The sequence below is a fragment of the Sphaeramia orbicularis genome, chromosome 4, assembly GCF_902148855.1.
Source record: "Sphaeramia orbicularis chromosome 4, fSphaOr1.1, whole genome shotgun sequence".
Classification (NCBI taxonomy): domain Eukaryota; kingdom Metazoa; phylum Chordata; class Actinopteri; order Kurtiformes; family Apogonidae; genus Sphaeramia; species Sphaeramia orbicularis.
The window spans coordinates 34,622,975-34,644,343 of record NC_043960.1 but is presented as its reverse complement, the minus strand read 5'-3'; the positions used below and the strand labels follow the sequence as shown (position 1 = coordinate 34,644,343).

General features: G+C 39.0%; 2 pseudogenes; both read right to left on the bottom strand.

Moving 5' to 3' along the window:
* Nucleotides 1-11: 11 nt before the first annotated feature.
* LOC115418714 (TBC1 domain family member 23-like) lies at nucleotides 12-6,241 on the bottom strand (annotated as a pseudogene).
* Nucleotides 6,242-8,974: 2,733 nt separating this feature from the next.
* On the bottom strand, nucleotides 8,975-17,452 carry LOC115418715 (mitochondrial import receptor subunit TOM70-like; annotated as a pseudogene).
* Between the last annotated feature and the right edge of the window lie 3,917 nt (nucleotides 17,453-21,369).

Genomic DNA, 21,369 nt, shown 5'->3' with positions numbered 1-21,369 from the left:
TTACATTCTGGAAGAAAAACTGAGCTTCTCACCTGTCTACAGGGGTTGAAGTGTTCTCAATGAAACTGATCATCTTCTCCTTTACATTAACTGACTTTGACTTGAGCGCGAACGTCATTTTGTTAACCAAAGACTTGACACCTTTGCCGTCTCCAGGGCTGCTCAGAGACTCTCCCTGCAATGACAGATACAGTACAAATGTATAAATAACAGGCCAAGGACAAAGTAAAGCATGTGGAGTGAGTGATGCTATCTCTGCCTCATGTGCTACTTACATCTGCAGAGCTAAGGCTGCTGTGGGACCCTGATGTGCTGACGATCCAGTGGACGTATGAAGAGTCAAGCCCCTCAACGTTCATATCTACCAGATGCTGCTGGAGGGCTGAATGAACACAAATCTGTTGGCTTTCAGTCCTTAACATCCAAACTGCATTGCTGCGTCAGTATTCTCATAATCACCTACTCACCCATGAATCCTCCTTTAGCGATACTGACATATTCTTTGTTTTTCTGTTAAAGAGAAACAAAGTAAAGTGTTATACATCAAATCATGTAGCAAACCATAACATGCTGCACACTTTTAATACCCATCAGCCAAATATAGTGTAAGATTCTGTTGAAAGTTACTGTCCTATAGGTGGCCTATTTTCAATAGGCTTCTGCTCCATGCCAAGATGCATCCACAGTATAAATCTGATGCAGACATCTCAATTCATTCTTCAGATAACGCGATTACATTGTTGAATGGACAGACAGACAAAAATGACTACAATACCCCTCTGGCCAGAGTTGGTCAAGGGTAAAAACCTTTTTCCACAATTCTTTGACATTTTATCCCCCTATTTGCCACCTCACCTGCAAGAAATGGGCTAACACCATGTTCATGTACATGTCCTCCTCTTCCCTGCCACTACCCATAAAGCACAGATGCTCTCCACTGGCGATGGAGCCGGACTCTAAAGACTGCTTCTGTGCCTCCAATAGGGACTTCACAGACAGGGCAAACTCTGAAGGGTTTTGAAGCATCTGTCACAAGAAAGGAAATATGTCATTACTCTATATGCCATCAATTTTAAGGCTCATGGTTATTTCACTGTTTTATTTACTGAATGGGTGTTGAATGCTCACCAGGTCAGAGTCCAGGTGAAAGGCTGTGGACAAGTGCCCAGCGTTGTACTGCTCTGCAGGTCGACAATCCACAACAAAAAGCGCACCCCATCCTGAGAAGCAAAATGTCACTTTGGCTTATGTTTCCTGCTTTTAATATGTACAGGTTTCATATTTTCCTCATTACATGAGGTTAGTGGAAGTATAATGTTACTGACCTGCTGCATGTGGTTGGCCTGCAGGATTTCAGGGACAGACACTGGCAGACACAGGGCCTGGCTCAGGTCAGTGTCCTCCTCTTTCAGAGCCACCAAGCTGCTACCAAACAGATTCTGATTCATCTAACAGGGCGAAGAAAAAGACACAATGAGGACTGTCAAACATCGTATCATGCATCAGTCCTTCTTGATCAGAACATAGCACTGTACCTTTCTCAGAGACAAAGGAGTTTTGCTCTGGTAATACTGGGCCAGAGAAAACAAATCTTCAATGTCCTCACTTTCCAGGAGAGATGGAGATGCTTCTAGCATTTCTGTGAAGGGAAATGTGAGGTTAAGTCCAAAATAGTGCTGCATGATATAGATGACAAATTTAATTAGAGAAAGATATATCATTTCAATAATTACTGACAATTACCTACTTCAATGAAAGAGTGAGAGAAAAAAGGACAAACCTAAGTACTTGAATAAAATCCTTTTATTTTTTATCATTTCAGTTATCAAGAGGCAAAGGTCATTTAAGTTGAATTCATAAGAAAGGATTAATTAATAATGTGGCATTGCACTATCAAAAATCTAAATTACCTCTCCCATAAAGACCCTTAAATGCACCACATTATATGTACAATTGGAGTATTTCTTGATCATTTGGATATAACACTGTTTGGCCTGTAAAGTGGCTGATAAAGTCATTCTCATAACTGCGACCATTTTACCAATTTCTATAAAAAGTATAAGTCGTGTAGACTTCCACACCTACTTAGAGACAGATCTAACACACCGAGTCTGTCAAATAACTTACACTGAAGATTATGTCACAGGTGTATACGACTTAACCAAACTTTGGGTAGCTGTTGAGTAAGTTCATGTCATTCTTACAATTAATGAAGTTTGTGTCGCTGGTACATACCATCATTTCATTGCTTAGGCCTAAAAAAAAAATATGAAGAAAAACTTACTGACAATATCTTCTTTGCTGTCACCTTCTCGTGTAAGTATGGATTCTCTAAGGGAGGCAGAACTAAACACAAGTCAAACATACATTCATAAGATTGCAGGTCATTATCTGCTATGAAGATGTCTGTATGGCTTTCAACGACAGCTACATATTGGCATTGACGAGTATGATGAGCAGAGGAAGAAGATGAGGAAAGGGTCAGCCTGCTGGAAGTAGGCATCCCACAAGGCTGGGTAACTTCAGGAAGGCAGTGACTGGAAAACAGACTGCCCAACTAAACACAGAACACAGAATTTTAGTTCATGTCACACATACCTGAATGATGTCTGAATGCTTTGGATGAACTACAAATACTGAAATACCAACACACCCAGCTGATTGCGGTAGGAGTCAGTGTGATCTTTTTGGTGTCCAAGAAGGAGCAGAGCTCTGGCTCATGGTACTGCAGCAGTAATCTATAAAGGTGGAAGGGCCGGCCATTTGGCACACAAGTCCCTGAGATGGACACAGATAAACAAAGAAAATCAAATGTATTTTTTCTTTTTTAAATACAATTTTTACTATAAAAATGACTTGATGACTTACCTGGGGATATATTTATTCATGAGAGCATAGAAGCAATTGTAGAGGTCACTGCGGGGGAGATGAAGACCCATAGTGGTTTGAGCAGGTGTGGCCAGCTCATCTCCGGAGTGAAGGCAATGTTGCGCGACTTGCAGTAAAAAGTGATGACTGACTCCACATCGGACACCATGTCCTGCCTCTCTTCCTCCGACACCTCGAGCTGACCTAACATGGAACCAATACTGGAAGTATTAGCAGTATGGAAAACATCACATATAAAATGTGTCCCTGTGCATTCACGTAGCATTAAAAACAAAGAAGCTTTAGAATATCAAACACTGTAAACATGATCAGAATAAAAGCAGGTTTTGATTTATCTGTGCAGGACCATGTGTTGCATAGATATTATGGGCTTCATTCTCGCTCAGGGGGTTCCTATTTTCAAACAAACCTGACCTTGTCAGAGGAGCTGACTAATCAAAGAGCCATTTGTTCTTCTGATGTCCTTCATCAAAACCGAACAGATTTAAGATTGAAATATATATTATTTTCACCCCAAATGCTCAAACTCTCAAGGAAAATGTAGCGATGAAAGGCTACGTGGCTGCCCTAAGTTTTTCATTCATTCATTTTCTGAACCCGCTTTATCCTCACTAGGGTCACGGGGGTCGCTTGGAGCCTATCCCAGCTACATAGGGGCGAAGGCGGGGTACACCCTGGACAAGTCGCCAGTTCATCACAGGGCTGAACATATAGAGAACAAACATCACTCTCACATTCACACCTATGGGCAATTTAGATAACCAATTAACCTATTAGTGCCTGTTTTTGGACTGTGGGAGGAAGCCGGAGTACCCGGAGAGAACCCACACAGACCACGGGGAGAACATGCAAACTCCACACAGAAAGGTCCCACCCCCCGTCGACTGGTGTTGGAATCGAACCCAGGACCTTCTTGCTGTGAGGCACGAGTGCTAACCACTGCACCACCGTGTCGCCCAAGTTTATTAATGTTAAAATACTACTACTACTACTACTACTACTAATAACAACAACAAACTAGCAATTTTCCAGCGAATCTTTGAGAAAAATGCAGGATATGTACTGGATTCATAACCTAAATCTTTCATTTACAAGTCACTTACAAACTGCACGCCATTCAATTCAGTCTTGCATTTTTGGTGATGACAGCATTTACTCACCAATTAGCTGCTGACTGCGTTGTGAATGAGGTCTGTTCTGGTAAATCGAGGACACCATCCCATGGAGACAGGCTGTCTCCTTTTCCAGAGACATTTAGAGCAATCTGCCAAAATAAAACAAAGTGTAACACTAAACATGCATCAATTAAGAAATACAGAAATTTCATTAAACACAGATCAAAACCCCTTCATGCAAATTAGTGATTTTGGGGCATAAAAATTAAACAATTTAATCTGGCTGGTCCTATACAGAATGTCTTCAGTGATTAAACAATCTGCTCTCCCACTCATAATCTAAAGAGATGTAAATGTATGGGTAGATATATACTTGTGGTATTTTTATGCATATACACAGCAGCAGAGTGGGGTGAAATGGTGGCCTCTTCCTGGCTCAATGCTATTTAAATACCAAGTATTATTAAAAACATAAAAACATTCCTTTTAACTTTGCCCATGTTAAGATTTGACAATATGTCCAGACAAACTTTCCTTTGATAAGTACTTGCACATTTCATTATGTGGCTATAAAGTCACAGTCAAACGTAATTTACCTGATGGATTTTATAGGACCAACACAATCCTGTTTACAATCATTCATGCAAAGTCATTCTTTTAGCGTTTGTCCATAATATATTATTCATAATACTCTAAAACTAAGTAATACTTAAGCTAATTAGGTAATGCTAAAACATTTAACATGAAGAATATTTACCACCCAACTTAAATAATATAAAGTTCACAAAGAACAGTTTTTCAGTTTCATGTCAAACACTATGTGCAAACATTGGGCAACAGCAAATTTTAACAAAGCATCTAAAATAGATCTTATTAGCACTTGCTCAGATACACCATATTCAGAGAGAGAAAGTATATTGTGGGTGTGTGACTACATTTGGAACTAAAGCCTGTCATGGGTTGTGACACAAAGAGATATCAGACTTTACGTCTACGGGTGAAATGCCTGACTTTCCAGTCTGTTGACTTCTTTCTGAGGATAGGATTGGTAATTTGAGCTGCAAGACGATTCTAATAATAAAAAACACATTTGACCTATATTCTACACACAACTTAATTGAGTGTGTAAATATGTAATCTTTTTTTGTGGTTCTATTTATCCTCTCCTTGTACACATAACTACTGTCCACAGCCTTGCATGGCGATCACAGTGTGTGGACTGAATACTACGATCCTCTTCCTCACCTTCCACATCTGGCCCTGTGTTGAGGTGAAGCCTCCTGGACCTGGATGACACCTCTCTCCATCTCATTTCAGAGCCACCAGAATCCAGAGCCTCTGCTAGTCCCTGGTCCCTGAAGATACAGAGACAATTCAGAGTTACATTTCTAAGCACTTCACATCAACAAGAAACAACAATTCAATATAATTACTAATTTGATGATGAGCCAAACTACTCACAAAAAAATAAAAAAAAGCTCTTGGTTTGTTTTGTGTAAATTATCACGGTAAGGAAAGTTTCAGGAAGGGTAGGGGGGAAAATGATGTCATTAAATGCTTCCAAATTTGTTTAACCAGAGCTAAAAGTGATTGTAAACGCCAGGAAAATAACAGACACAATATTCTTCTGATAATATTAACAGGTCCCAGAAAATACAGATTAGAGACAACTACATATGCTATTTTACTATGACAACTCTACAGAGTTTCGTGTATTTTACATGAGCTTACACTATTAGTTTGAAGAACACAGAATGAGAGGAATAAACTGAGAAACTGTACGGGATAATGTTTGGTTCAGTTTAAAGCAAACCGGTCAAGAGTGAACATCTAGCTACTTACTGTTAGCCTTCAAGCGAAACTGGACTAAAACCTGTTAGTAAGTGTAACAAAGAAGTGAGACAAGTAACTTGTCATAGCCTCGTCAAACGCCCCTAGTTTTTCATTTCCGTTCGCTGACTGGCCTGTACATTTTTCTGAATCCACTTGGCTAACTAATACAGATTAGCTTGCTAGCGGCCGAACCCTAACGGAACAAATTGGTTGAGGACTAGCATCCGATTGTGGGCAAAGCAAGTTATAACCGTGTAAACACAGATCTATATTTAACCGTCAGTTTCTATGTGCCGAAATCAGTGATTTATTTGACAGCCTTAAAAGCGTCCTTTTAAATGTCAGTACAACCACAAATTGCCTCACCAGCTGCCCTGAAGAGCTTCCTCCACGGCATCCGCCATTGTTGTGTGACGGATGGGAGACACGTCAAATGCCGTCATATCGACCGGAGGTGTCGCACATCCGCTGTCATTTATTAATGAGCAGCTGAGATTCAGAAGGAGAGCAGGCACAGCCCAGAAAGGTCCTACACACATGGGAAAAACAGAAGCTCTCCGCAAATAGGAAGAATTTTTGTCACGACGTTGATTTTTTTTTTTTTTAACCATAGTAAGAATGTATATCTACTCTAAAACCAAAACAACCTAAATGCTGAGTCTTCTACGGTCATATGCTCTTGTTAAATGTCCACTAGCCTTTTTGTGTTTTGACACTTGTACACCATCCCTCTGAGTTTTTCAAAATAAAGTTTCATTTATAGCAATATGTGCGCATTTTGTTAACAACATTTTGATTATGAGTCCATTTATATTTTTTTTCGGAGTTGCATTAATTATTGCATCATTTAAAAATGTCTCAAAAGTCTTCATGCATTAAGAAGTAGAAAATAAACACCATACAACTTATTTGATCAATCTATCATTAATTAACATGTGTTTATTGTTATCTTCAAATATTTTTTTTTCTCCAGCTTTCTCTCATTTATACTCTGAAGGTGATTGGATTGAACAGTAGTATAATATGATTGATAATGCCTGTTTTGTATTGGCAAGACATACAAGATGAAATTAAAACAATTTCTAGATGTAGAATTGCTGTAGAACCATCCTGCTGTACTGGGTATATTCTCAAGGATTAAAATGAAATGATCAATAATAGTATTGTGGTTCTTTTATTCACCCCACAGTGAGTCAGTGAAAGGAGGGGGTTAAAGTCAGTATTGTTGTAGATCATTGTGAATGGAGCTTGTTTACTGCTACTTATGCACTTATTTATATTTTTATTTTATTATGATCACTTGTTTGCTTTTGATTTCTTCCCCTATACTTCCTCTTTGAATGTTGAATTTTATGGAGTTGCATTTTGGACATAGCTGGGGTACAAAGAGCAATGAACTGTCTTGGCGGTTTGATTGTACTTTACCATAAATGACAATAAAATGAATTTTGACTTGTCATAGGCAGGCCATAATTCCATGGTTTATTGGGCTAAAATTGGCTGCAAAATTTATTATCCATGCTGTTAAAACTGCTGCGGTAAGAGGCCCTTTATATGAAGGCCCAGAATTTGAGAAAGCTTTGTCGAACCAATGGTATTGATGGTCACAGGACAAACGCTTCTCATGCTGTTGAACAGGCCTTTAAAGGATACAAGAAACTTGCAGACAGGAAATATCTCCAGGAATTATAACTTTATTAGGATTTTATATTCTCTTTCACTTTGGTCACCATACATATCAATGATAAAGAATGTCAGTGTAAAGTCTGAAGTTAAAATTTAGAAGATATGAGATTGAGCTTTGCTGAGAAGTATTCCTCAGCTGCTGAAAAGTGTGATTTAGTTCATTGGTGCGACCACACATTCAACAGAACTAAGCCGTTACTCTTGAATCATTTAATGTCACATGAAAAAGAGCATTTAAATTTTCTAAAAATGTAACCCCTTGTAGTAATGGCTAATTCATATTTTTCATGGACGATTACAGGGTGGTATTGAGAACCAAATCACACACTGTACCAGGAGACTTTATGGGGCTGCATGTTGGACAGAAATAAGGCTCAAGTTTGTTAAAATCATGTTAACATAGGGCTCCCTAGAGAAAAAAAAATAAAGTTGTCTCAAGATTTCTCTGTCAAAAGATGAAACCAAATGTGGCATAAAAAATAAACATCTTACAATAAAATAGAAAATAAACCATGTTTATCATCTTAAGTGAGCTAGGATAACCACAAAATATCCAATCCCTTGTGACCATCTTCTGACACAGAGGCATTTCAAAAAGAGCATCTTCAAAACTAAGACAAGATGTTTAAGGTTTTTCTAAACAGTGTTTTTTTTCTCCTCCAAGTCTCATTTTTTCCTAGTGTTCCAAGACAGATTGAGCATCGCATTTAACATTTATTTATAAAGTGAACATGCTGCACAAAGTATATATATATATAAAAGAAAACAGGCATCTCTGAATTAAAAAAAAAACCAACTCAGGGTCCCTACACTAACCTCTCTGTCGGTTCTTATGCATGGGATCAATTCCAGCTTACAATCACAGACACATTGGACTAGTATTTAATCTTGCATGTAGAACGGACTATGGTACAATATGGAAGAAGATGGACAAAAACACTTGAGATCAGCATAAATAACAAGTGAACAGTCCATTAGAACTACATAAAGCTCTCACAGTATTTCCTGTAGATGGTCACAGAAGGACTCATCAACGATCAGCTCAATAGACTGCACAATTATCAATTCTCTTATTTTCATACACGGCTGGAAACTGCTAGTAATTTAGACGTCTATACAGGACCATTCACGGATGAGTTTCTCTCTCGTGAACACAACCACTCTCTTTATTTGGAGCAATAAAAAAAAGGGTTGAGAGATTGATGACTTTGTGGTTGAATTATGTGTAAGCAAACGGGTTGTGTCGGATAACCCACCATCACCATCCTAACAACCCATCCACTCCACCAGAGGTCTGGATCAAAGCCTTTCTACAGCGCACCACTTTATTATGATGTAAACACTATATATTCATCTCTCCCATTTTTCCTTCATAATCCAGTATTAATGTTTTTTTTATAAATCAAAGCAAGTCAGGACAGTTGCATTTTTAACACAGTTACGTTCAGCAATGAAGACTTGAGACTGGCATGCAGTTGGCAGAGAAGTTACAGTGTCGGAGGTTTCAGCCCATACTTCCTTGCCACCTCAGTCTGGGCGTACGCTGCATCACATAATGAGTACAAATGGGCCATCTCCATCTCTGATTTGGCTAGGTTTATTGCCTTGTTGAACATGTCTATTGCCTTGTCAAGATTGCCCCTGAAAGAACACACAAACTTGTTTACAGAAGGACTGAAAAAAAAAAAAAAAAAAAAAAAAAAAAAAAAAAAAAAAAAAAAGAGACTAATAATGTGCAAATTGGACTGTTTATCTCACCTTTGAACTTCAATGGTTCCCATAGTTTCATAAGCAAAGTCACATTTGTTGTCAATTTCAATCGCTTTACTGATGAGGTCTAAGCCCAAGTCCAGGTCTTGTTTCCATTGAAGCTGCAACAAACTGGACACAAGTTTAACAGTAAATACCTACGATCCTAATTCAGATTCATGAAAAATAACATGAATGAACAAGTGAAGAAGACACACAAAAGACACCCTCTCAGTTTTCTTCATCCGGACCTAAAAATCTTTAAGGTATTTAAGAACATTTAAGTACGTGGAGCGAGCAGAAGGATTTGTGATGTAATATGCACCTTTATGTAAGTGCAACGTGGAAGGCTGAAGCCAAAGCTAAGGACTGAAAGTCAGTAACCACTAGATAAACTTATGAAGTTAATCATATTTGCATGTTTAGAAATGGCAAAATTTTCACTGAGGATAGAAGATTTTTAACTGATGTTTAAATGACAAGTTAATCTCCAATCATTCCTAAATGAAGACAGTAGTTGTTGCTTTATAATAAAGATGTCTTTAGAACACCTACCCTTTGTGACATATGTAGTAGCATTGTCTGGTTCCAGTTCAATGCACTTGTCGTACATCTCATCTGCTTTTCCAAACTGCTGCTGATCGGGTCCAAAGCCTGAAAAGTCAAATTCATTGTATGTGCTGAAAACACCATCAGAAACCATTATATTTGTCTCTCATAGCTGCAGTCAATCTACAATTGGCATGAATGATTAATGGATTCAATATACAGAATTTTCAAAACTGCAATAGAATAAGTTTGCTCTGTTGAATTCACTTTAAACTGAACCCATTTTTCAAAAGTTCACAAGAACTTGAAAAGAATATGAACTCATTATTAGCATACCTAGTTCAATGTGGAAACTGACATAAATATTGGAACATGAAAATACAATCACAAGATTGTTCAATTGTACCGAATTTTATTTGACAGTTAATGTTTAAGAAGCTCCTCATTTGACCACAAAAAATTTGAAATATTAGTAAAAAGTTTCCATTGGTAATGAAAAACTAAAACAATATCGATTGACTCAACAGTACAAATATTCACAGGCAGACTGGAATTGGCAACACACAATAGCCAGGCTCTGCCATATGATTTCTGGTCATTCATAAACAGGATGTTAAGTTATGTCTTTCATACCTGAGCATAAAGAGCGTAGCCCTCAGCACATTTTGGGAACCTTCTGATAACATCCTCGAAGCCGTCCATGGCTGTCTGTACTTGTGCTGGGTTATTTCCAGTATATGCTTGTCTATACTGAGAAACACAAAAGCAGATGCAACTTCACCAGCCACTCTAAAACTACAGTGACCTAGGTAGCTGTATACAGCAAAGACACTAACAGCAAAAATTTAAGCCTTACGGGAGAGAGTTAAGGAGAGTAAACTAGTTTAAAACTGTTTTTCATTTTGTTACTTACAAGAGCAAAGCACTTCTGTGCCTGGGCCAGCGCAGAGTCAGGCCTGAGGAGGGATACACTCATCAAAGTCTCCCACTGCCTCATCAACCTGGTCCAGCAAGATCTTCAGCTAAGACAAAATATGGAGGACAGTTTAAGATGAAGCATCACAAAATACAAACATAACATGCTGCACACTTTTAATAACCCTTAGCAAAACATTGTGTATGATTCTGTTGAAAGTTACTGCCCTATAACGTAGATTAGATTGTCTTTATGTAAAACTTATTACATACATATTTACATATGAAAGTACTCAGATATTATAACTGCACAAGTCACAAGGTCATTTGGACCTTAAATAGTAGGTCAAGGTCACTTATTTTCAATAGGCTCTGCTCCATGCCCAAGATGTATCCACAGTTAAATTTGGTGCAGATATGTCAATGCATTCTTCAGATAATGCGATTATGTCGTGAATGGACAGACAGACAGACAGACAGATGGATGGACAGACGACAAATGATTACAATACCCTCGAGTCGAGGGGTAACAATCAAAGTAAGTAATCGAAATGGAGCCCTTCTTACCTGGCCCCTGTGGTGATACACATCTGGATTGCGTGTGTCGATTCTGCTGCCATGTTGAAGTCTTGTGTAGAGAGCAGAGGCTGCTGCTGCTGCATGTACATACTGCCACGTTTGATCAAAGCATTGGCTCGTAACTGGGACATTTAACAAGTGAACAAAGCAGAGCCTGTCATGTTGCAGAAACAACCCAGTTTTCTAAATTAGCAGAAGTTTATGATTATTTGAAGCATCTGTGAGAAAATAATGTACTCCCAGATAAGGATTTATTTACTGAATACCATTCCATCCCTCTCCAATTGATCTAGATCCAGTACACCACAATTAAATTCTGTTATAAACATGATGTATTTGACGTGGTAACATGTTCCAAATCTCTAAACTTCTCAGATCTTTATGTTTACAATGGCATGGAGGAAATAGTCACAATGTTTGTTGTAATGTTTGTACAATTATCATTTAAGGTGTAAATATCAGCCATAGGCCAAATAAATCTCTATGCAACATGTTTTTGACGTATGCAGAGGTGCCATGGCTTCCTAATATAGACAGCAAAAACATAACACCAGACAGATGTGGTTAGCTGATGTTTTTCTTTGGCTTTGTTCTGAATGAAACTTAATGCTGTAAGGTAATTCTCCATTTTAGACGACAGACTCATGCTACCGTCTGCTCGACTCACTTTATTGATCAAGAATAAAAATAAAAAAGTCAGACAAACAGACTCGATAATAGCATTGGTTTATAAAAAACCCTATCAACTGTCATCTCTATCACTGACAGACAGTAATGACAACATAACTCCTTGGCAGGGATAAAGAATGCATGCTAAAAGCTTTAACTACTCTTCCTTCTAACTAAGAAGAAGTTTATCAGATGAATAGTTAATACCTTCACATTGGCATCCTGCATGTTGATCACACGGTCCAAAATCAGGTGAGCAGCTGTAGCGTTACCAATGAGTAGATAGAAAGTGGCACGCAGCAGCAGGGCTTCTGCAGTGTATCGACCACCCGACTCAATCTCCTTGGTGCACTTCACTGATGATTTGTCATAGTTCTCTTCCTCCATGTACTGCTTGCCTTCAGGTAGCCCGAGCTGAAAGATACGAAAGAATCATCAGGAAAAAAAAGTTTTCCTTTGTTGGAAGCAGAATTTGTTCAGATTTTAATTGAAATCATTAGATGATCTTTTTTACAGAACATATGTCACACTATCCAAGATTGAAGGATGAGGACAAGATTGTTTGCCTGTGGCTTTTTATTTTTCTGACTTGCCATGAAACTCTAAGGACTTTAGACCAAAGTTACTACATCTTGTTTTTTTGTACAAGGTGGAGAATAGAATAGAATAGAATAGAATAGAATAGAATAGAATAGATAGTCTTTATTGGCATTGCCCAGGAGTTAAACAAAATTGCGGTTGGGGACACTCTGCACCACATAATAATGAAAATACAAGTACAAATACCAGTATATGTATGTATGTATGTATGTGTGTATGTATAAATAAATAAATAAATAAATACAATAACAGGTGGGATAAAAAAGATAAAGACTAAAATTTAAAATACAGTGTGCAAGTTAAGTGCAGTGTGGCAAGGGTTGTTGCAGAAAGTGTGTCAGACTGGTGTGGGTGTGTGTGTAGAGTCTGTGGGAGGTTGGCGGGCAAATAGTCCGGGGACGCAGCTGTTTGTCAGCCTGCTGGTGCGGCCTTGATCGACCTGTAGTGTCTCCCAGAGGGCAACAGGTTGAACAGTGGGTATGCTGGGGTGTCTGGGGTCTCCTGTGATGGCCTTTATTTTTCTTAAGCAGCAGGGATGTGGACAGATGTTCCAGGGTTGGGCAGAGGGCAGCCAATGATCTTATTGGGCAGTTTTAATACCTCTGCACCGTGTTCTTGTCCTCTGCTGTGGAGCCTGCGTACCACACACTCAAGCAGTACGTGAGTACGCTCTCCACCGATGAGCGATAAAAGGTCAGTGTGGGCTTCAAGTGTAGGTTTCGACTAAATACGACAAACTTCCAAGGAAAGTATTTAACTCACATATAATATCATGACTCTAGCTGAGTATGCTTGTATAATTATGTCCGCAGCAGCACATCTTATATTAGTCCTTAACAGTTCAGTGTTAGTTTTAATTTCATCCTCAAAAAATATTTTATAAACTTGTGCAATTTTATAAAGTAATAATAAATCTCATGATTAATTAATTTTTAAGACCTGTCAAAATTGTATTAGGTGCATTTGAAGGCCTAAATTGATATTACTCAGAAGTCCTGTTAATAGAGCTGCACGATATATTGTTTGAGCATCGTCATCGTGATGCATGTGTGCGCAATACATCGCAGATCCTGCGATGTTGGAGGCAAATGAACTCAACGTGTTCTCATCTAATTTCAAGGGTACCTGACATTCACTGTGCGCAGCAGTCCACCAATCACATTCATTCTTATCAGCTTGTTGAAGCAGACCACGCCCTGCACATCGAGGGAGCTGGTAACAACGCAGCGTTTCAACTGGTAAGGTTTTGCCGTGGCGCAGCGCCAAGTCCTGCCCCCTCAAATGAAAGTTTGCGGAGGTAGGGAAAAGATAAATGAGCATTAACTTTCACTTTTACTTCTGTGGCCGGCACAGTCTGGCACTGCCCCATACCCACAATAGTATTATAAGTCGGGTGGAAACCAGTCGAACTTGTGGGAAAATGTACTTATTTACCCACGCCTCGATTCCCATCGTTCTGAGTTAAAATGATTAGGTGATAACGTGCAGTGAACTTCAAATATGTTCCCCTCCAGTCGTGTCAATCATGTCAAGCACAAGCTTTTCTCCAACCAGACATTATTACATTTGCACCTCCTCATGCTTACTTTTCAGTTGCGAGCCGTCCCTTAAAGTTCCCAAAGTCAGCTTTCTTGGGCGATGTGCGAGTGACAAAAAGGCTGCATGTGTGGTGGGCCTGAATATTCTGTGATCATTTCTCACCTGGGGCTGCAAAGTTAGCAATAATGGGTTCTAATTTCAATATAAATTCTTGGGTTGGAATGGGTTGGAATGGGTGGAACTGCGTCGACTAGCATACTTTCTTTGCAGCTTGGATATTTCCTAGAACATTTAAACACAATACAGCCAACAAGTTTATGGCACCATAACTAGACCTACATATCAAATTTAATAACTTTTAAAGACTTAAAAAAAGTTATTAAATGTAGAATTGTAATTTCAAGACTTAAGACCCCTCAGAAATCCTGCCTTCTAGTACAATCTAAGGGTAGTGAATAAGTGCAAACAAATAAACCTTGTCTCACCTCTCTGTAACCTCAGCAGCCTCTCCTTCCTTGTCCTTGTCCTCATCTTTTTTCTCGCCATTTTGTAGAGGCTGTGAGATGATGTCGTCAGTGAATGAACTAAAGTAGGATTTAATGAACTGAGGCGATGGCATCATGGGTTCTCGGTTCTGGACAGGACAACGACAGTCAGTTTTACTAAGAATCCTCCAAAAAAATTTGAGAAAATAATTGACAAAAATGACAAGTACTTTGTATTTTTCTTTGGCCTTCTCTTTTCCCAGCTGTTTGAGCACTTTGTCTGCCAGCAGCATGCTCTGTTGGTTCTGGAATGGCCTCAAGAATACACAGCTGCTGTGACATCTGGAAGACACACAATAATACACATTATGTCAACTCCCTTAGGCAAACAATAATAGAAATACTTTGAGCTAAACCTGTAAAATATGAAAAATAAAGAGAAGCTTCTCACCCTCCAGGCACTCCTTCTTGTTGTCTAGTTTCTCCAGAGCTTTAGCCCTCCTGAACAGGGCCTTGACATAACGTGGATTCATCTCCACAGCCTGAGAGCAGTCCTGCACCACTTCTGTCCATTTCATCTGAAATCACAGACTGGTCATCTATCGGACTAAACAGTGAGTCCTTTCACACTATCTACCAACAAAAAGCACATTGGCAGTTGTAGTGGATATTGTCTGTTGGAATTCTTATATCTTATTTTCTGAGATCAGTTTGGGATCAAAATTTATTAAAGTCTTAACAATTTATGGTTACTAAAGCTATTGATTTCCCCCACAATGCAATATATGGTTGTAACAAAACTCTGTTTTCATTACAGATTTCAATAATGTACATAAGGAGCTTACATAAACAGAGGTCTTTATGTAGAGTTAGCTGCTACATATAAAAAAAGTACAACTGTTTCATTTAATTTGTTGGTGATTTGCACGGGTCTTGTTACACATTGATAAAACCATGTGAAACATTGCTTTCCAAAGAGGGTTAAAAGTTGTCAGGAAAGGAATCACTTATAGCATTAACTTATTGGCAATACAATCCAAGTTTTAAATCTAAAAAGCAAAGAAGAATTTACTGGACTGCTTTCCTTGTGCAAGAACTTCAACAAAGTAATGTACACAGATGTTCAGATTAAGTGCTGACTCAATAAGGAAGAGTACATGCTGGATCTATATTATTTAATGTTCCTGCAGAGGTTACAAGAATTTTTTACTAACCTGCTGTTCATATGCTGCTGCTCTGTTCTGGTAAAATGTTGACAGGCTCAGCTTTTTGCTCTCCAGGACAGAGACTAATGGCCTCTGTGTAACACTGGATGGCATTCTCATATTTGCCAGCCTTGAAGTACTTGTTCCCTTTGTTCTTTGCGGCTTGAGCTCGATCCAAAGGACTCTATATTAGACAGAGAGAAAAGACAACATCAGTACCTATAATTTGAAACGTTTTAAAAGCTTACAGAGATCATGTGCTGCAAAGCCACAAACCTTAGGAATCTGAATTGTTGACTTTGACTCTACATATATTAAAAAGGACAGAAGTGGCTTTTATTGTTAATACCGTAAGTAAACTTGAGGAGAAATGAAATGTCACTGTGACAATGAAATGGTTAAATACGTGGTTTCAAGACTGACTGGGTGGTTAACATCACAACCCATAACCTGATGTGTTTTTGTAATTACTGCAGAAATGTGTCATGATAGTAAAGTCATTCCCTTAGTATGATACCATTGAATATTTTATCAAATCGTCCAGTCTTCTTGTCAAATTGTTTTGATCACTGTAAAAATTGACACCTGGTTCGATTCTAATCAACAGCAGAGTTCATTACCTTACATGCACTGAAGAGAAAGTAAAGTTCATTTTTCAATGTGGATGGGCGATTAGGAAACTGTTACGACTGGCTACGATGACAAAGTGAATCTGACAATATATATGACCAAAGCACGACTAAGTGAAGTGACAGTAAAGCTTGAGCCTGGTAAACTGTAAACAAATCTGCACATCAGACTGACTGAAATGACATCCCCGCCCACCTGAATTTCTACATTACACAGCTGGCGTTATGCCCACTTGTCTAAGCATCTCGTGTGTTAAATGTCACATACTTCCAATGTGCCAACACGATACATACTGTATTAAAACTGTTTTTAAATATGTACGGACCTCCTCAACACTAAGCTAGCTGTTTTGTAAACCTTAGCTTATGAGAGAGATAGGCTAGCTAGCATATTAACACTAGCTAATCCACCAGCGTTGACACCGGTTGCTAACGGCCTTGTGAAGGTAACTGTCACTGACTGTCAGTAGGTGTCCTTGAGTTTAGTTTCACCGCAATGACACATTTAGCCAGAAAAGTGAGATCCCTACACGCAGACAGCTCACTGACACTGTAGGTACACACATTATAAGCACAAGCATAAGGAGTCTCCAGGCAACTGGACTCTTACCATGTTCTCTTGCTCGCGGTTGGCTCGAGCTGCGCCGTCTTGCCCTGCACGGGACTAGCACTGCCTTCTGGGGTTTTCCGCTCTCCGGTCCCTTGCCTTGCCTTTCCTTCGTTCTGCTACGGTTCCACAGGTAAACCGCCCCCACTCCCAGCACTATGGGCGTCCCGACTAGCAGTGCCAGCTGCCAGCGGGGCAGCCCAGTCCCGGACTGCGGCTCAACTGGCTTAGAAGCAGCCATGATCTACAACCGAGCAACGTATAGCCAGCTAGTACCACCGTCAGACAGCGTGCGAGCCCGATTCTTCTTCCCGTGCTTCGCGAGGTCAGGGTCACACCGTGGAATCATGGGATACTGCTGGGGGCTGGGTCAATTTGTAGTCTGATAGTATTACTATTTTGTAGTCCAAACATCACCCTACACCCTGTCAGCACAGAACGGAAAAAATTCATTATGATCATCAGTAGTAGTAGTAGTAGTGGTAGTAGTAGTAGTAGTGGTAGTAGTAGTAGTTGTAGTGGTAGTAGTAGTTGTAGTAGTAGTAGTAGTAGTAGTAGTAGTAGTAGTTGTAGTGGTAGTAGTAGTAGTTGTTGTAGTGGTAGTAGTAGTAGTAGTAGTAGTAGTAGTAGTAGTTGTAGTGGTAGTAGTAGGAGTAGTGGTAGTAGTAGTGTTGTAGTGGTAGTAGTAGTAGTAGTAGTAGTAGAAGTAGTGGTGGTAGTAGTAGTAGTAGTAGTAGTAGTAGTAGTAGTAGTAGTAGTAGTAGTGTTAGTGGTAGTAGTAGTAGTAGTAGTAGTAGTAGTAGTGGTAGTGGTAGTAGTCTATGTACAGCAACATGACATAACGAATATATAACTCAATCAAATTTTGACCAAATGAAAGCAGGGAAACACAGAGCACTTCGATACAGGTCCTTGAAACAATATGACAATCCATGTCTCATAAAGCACCTGTACCCTTTTTATACATCGCTACGTAAGAGGCATATTTTGAACAAATAAAAGGTTATTTAATCGCGACAACCATCCCAAGTGTGACATCCCTTAACCCTGTATGCACCAGGAGTTGCAGGACTCCATAACAGTTGTGCAAAAATACACCAGAATTATTTTTCAATCAAAGTTAAAAAGTTTAACACATTAAAAGTATTAAGGATGCGCATATGGATGTACACCTTTATACACCCTCCAGGGGGCAGTATATGCTGATACTTGGTACACTTCTTGCAGCAGTAATGTAGGTTTATTCATTGAGTCTGTGCTTCAGTGTTGATGCTCTCTTGAGACCAGTTGGGATTTTGTTGTTTTAGTAAATCCATACTGACCATTCTCACACCATGCAATACGCCCATTATTTCAATAAAGACGTATATTTATTGGTTTTGCTGCTATACCCCTCCCTCGGGACAATTTTTCAATCACGTGTTAGTGTTACCATGGCAACGAACAGCCTATTGCACCTCTGCCAGAATAAAAGTCCGACATCAAACGGCTAAGCAATGTTTTCCGCCTACAGTGTGGATGTATTATACTAATTCTCTATTTATTATATGTGTCTTTGTGTTAATGCGGGGGTCAGTGCGTTTTCCGTCCTGTTACAGAGCTCAGAGCTGGTCTGTCTGAGCCGGGACTGCTCAACTGATGCCCTGGGCTGTCTGTCCTCCAACAGTGACCAGCTGTGCACTTTCAATGTCAGCTGTATTTAGCTGGTTTGAGGGAACCATTGAAATTAGGAGCCTTGTCCTTGTATTATCATAGAACCTTGATAGAATAGCGATTCCCTCATGAGGTGTCCTATTATTCAAGGACATACTGTAAATTATAAACCTCCTGTAATGGCACCTTGTTTTATTTTATTCTTTGAGTTGTACAAAATACAAATCAGAAATAGCTATTTTTACTGTTCTTTTTATTTCTTTTGATCCACTTGCTAATATTTGCACATCCACATTTTCCACATGTCCGGGTTAAGTGGATCAAAAAAATGTTTCTATTCACAAACTGAATAGAATTTGTGAATAGAAAATTCTATGAGGAGGCATAAGTTTGTACATGCATGGATTGTGTTGGTGAGCCCCCTTCGTTGTTTAATAATGTGAGGGAAGCTGCCTGCAGAGTTCACTATGAGGACGTCTGATCCTTTTAGTATATTTGTCTCTGTTATTTTTGTAAAATGTGCGTACTACTAATAGCCCAGTATGACTTAGTTTTAAGTGCTACAAATAGATGTGTGCTTTGCAACTTGTGGCCAATGATATGTGTCTGTGTGAATATTATTCTCAGGAGAATGGCCAGAAAAATGTTCTTTTTTATTTTTGTTTTTCACAAAATCCATCACTCATTGAATTATTTCAGTTTAACTGTTTCATCAGATTGGGGTTTTGTGGTTCCAGTATTTCAGTATTTACAAAATTCAGTAAAGGTCAAAGCAGAAATACATGTGAGATTTTATGAGGCACACACTTACAAATGAGGAATTATGTTGAATAATCAATACATTATTCAACATAATGCTCACTGAAACAGTGTATCCTTACATTTGTTGCACTTGTTTTTCTTACACACATGCAACAAACTATTACTGATGTGAGTGCAGTAAAAAACAACAACTCAGTCCAATTAAATGTAATATTTCCCTGTTAATTAAAAACTATCAGAAGCACACTCCTTATTTTGTATTATTCTATGTAATTTCAGATCAGGTGTTGCCTCAAATGACTGTCAGCTTTGGAAAAACGACAGATTACACTAATCTTATTCTTGGTAATTATCAGAGGTTACATGAGACAACATGAGAGTCTCTCAACAGTGCTAGGATTAGGCTCCGTCTCATCAAGGATCAACCTCACTTTACACAAGTCTGTAAAGGAGTAACATCAGCTTTTGTAAAGTTAAACATGTAACAAGTTTTGCATAATGTAGTGACCTTATACGCCAACACCAATCAGTCTCTGACTTGTGTCTGACTTGTACAATATTTGTCAGTTTCACAGAATCCGTCAATACTTCAAAATGTTGTATGTTTTAATGTTGGTCATGGGCTGTGAAATATTGTACATTAATTGAATGGATTGAGATTTTTCTTTCCAAGTGATGTGAAATATAATAGTGCTTTATTTTACTATTTTTATTCTATTTCTATTTTAAAGAAACAATTCATATTGGTACCCTTATAAAATGATTTATTGATGTTGCAGACTTAAATCTAAGAAATACAATTCTTTTGTCCATATTACAGAGTTCTAGTTAAACAATGTTGTTTCTTTAATCAACCAGCACTTCACATCATTGCATTGTGCTTTGTATCAGATCTTCAAAACTGTGTAAAATTGATATGATGCAGATGCATCAATAAAGAATATATTAAATAGTTTAAACCTTAATCCTAAAAATATATCTGCTTGAGACAGGTGTTTGCAAATGTTTCTTACTTTCTGCTTTGTACAGCTGATGTTTTATGTATGTGTTCTTGATTTCAAAAGGCGACCTCTAAAACAAAAAACAAAACCAACAGAAAATAAATGACTGTTTCAGTGGTACCCGCTGTGATATGAAAGATGTCTGTCCTCTTACATAAGCCCCAGGCTCACAGCTGTAGACAGAGCTGCCTGTACTCCATAATTATTGACAGGTTTGACGAACACAGCGAATGGAAAGTATGGGGAAATTGGAGTTTGTGTTGTGTACCCCCAGGCCTATGACTGTAATGGAAAGATTAAAAGCAGGGGTCACATCACCCACTCAGAGCCAAGATACTAGCTGTGCCTCCCTGTTTATTCCCATCACCTCCATTTTACTTTCTGCCAGCGACGTTAAATAGATTATAAGGGATCTTGCTTGTTTAAAGACTTGAACAAAAGCTGTGCAGGGTATTTTTGGAATGTCCAGGAATAACACAATAACAGCAACAGGGCTTAAGGCACCAGAGGGATCTAATTGAAGTAAGTTACCTTTTGCCTTGTGGGACAGAGGGCTGTAGTGGAGCTCCCAGACCAACTGCCAGTCAGTCAGAGGCTTAGTAGGTCAGCTCAGTGTTGTCTTTACATCGTGTACCACTCGGCTCAGATCACACTCTCATCTGTTGTGTCGGACTGTGTGTGCCAGGAGGCTCCACATACAACTCCCATTATGTCTCTCAGGCTCCTGCCTGCTATTGTTATGGACAATGATGAGGATGATGATGGTAACTTCACAAAATGGATGAGTAGTTACTGGGGTCATGGTGCAGAAGGTGGACACTCCAGAGACAGGAAACGTAGTTTCAGAAGACCTTCAAAAACACAAGCGATCGACGGGCATCGCTCCCAACTGTGGGTAAGAAAC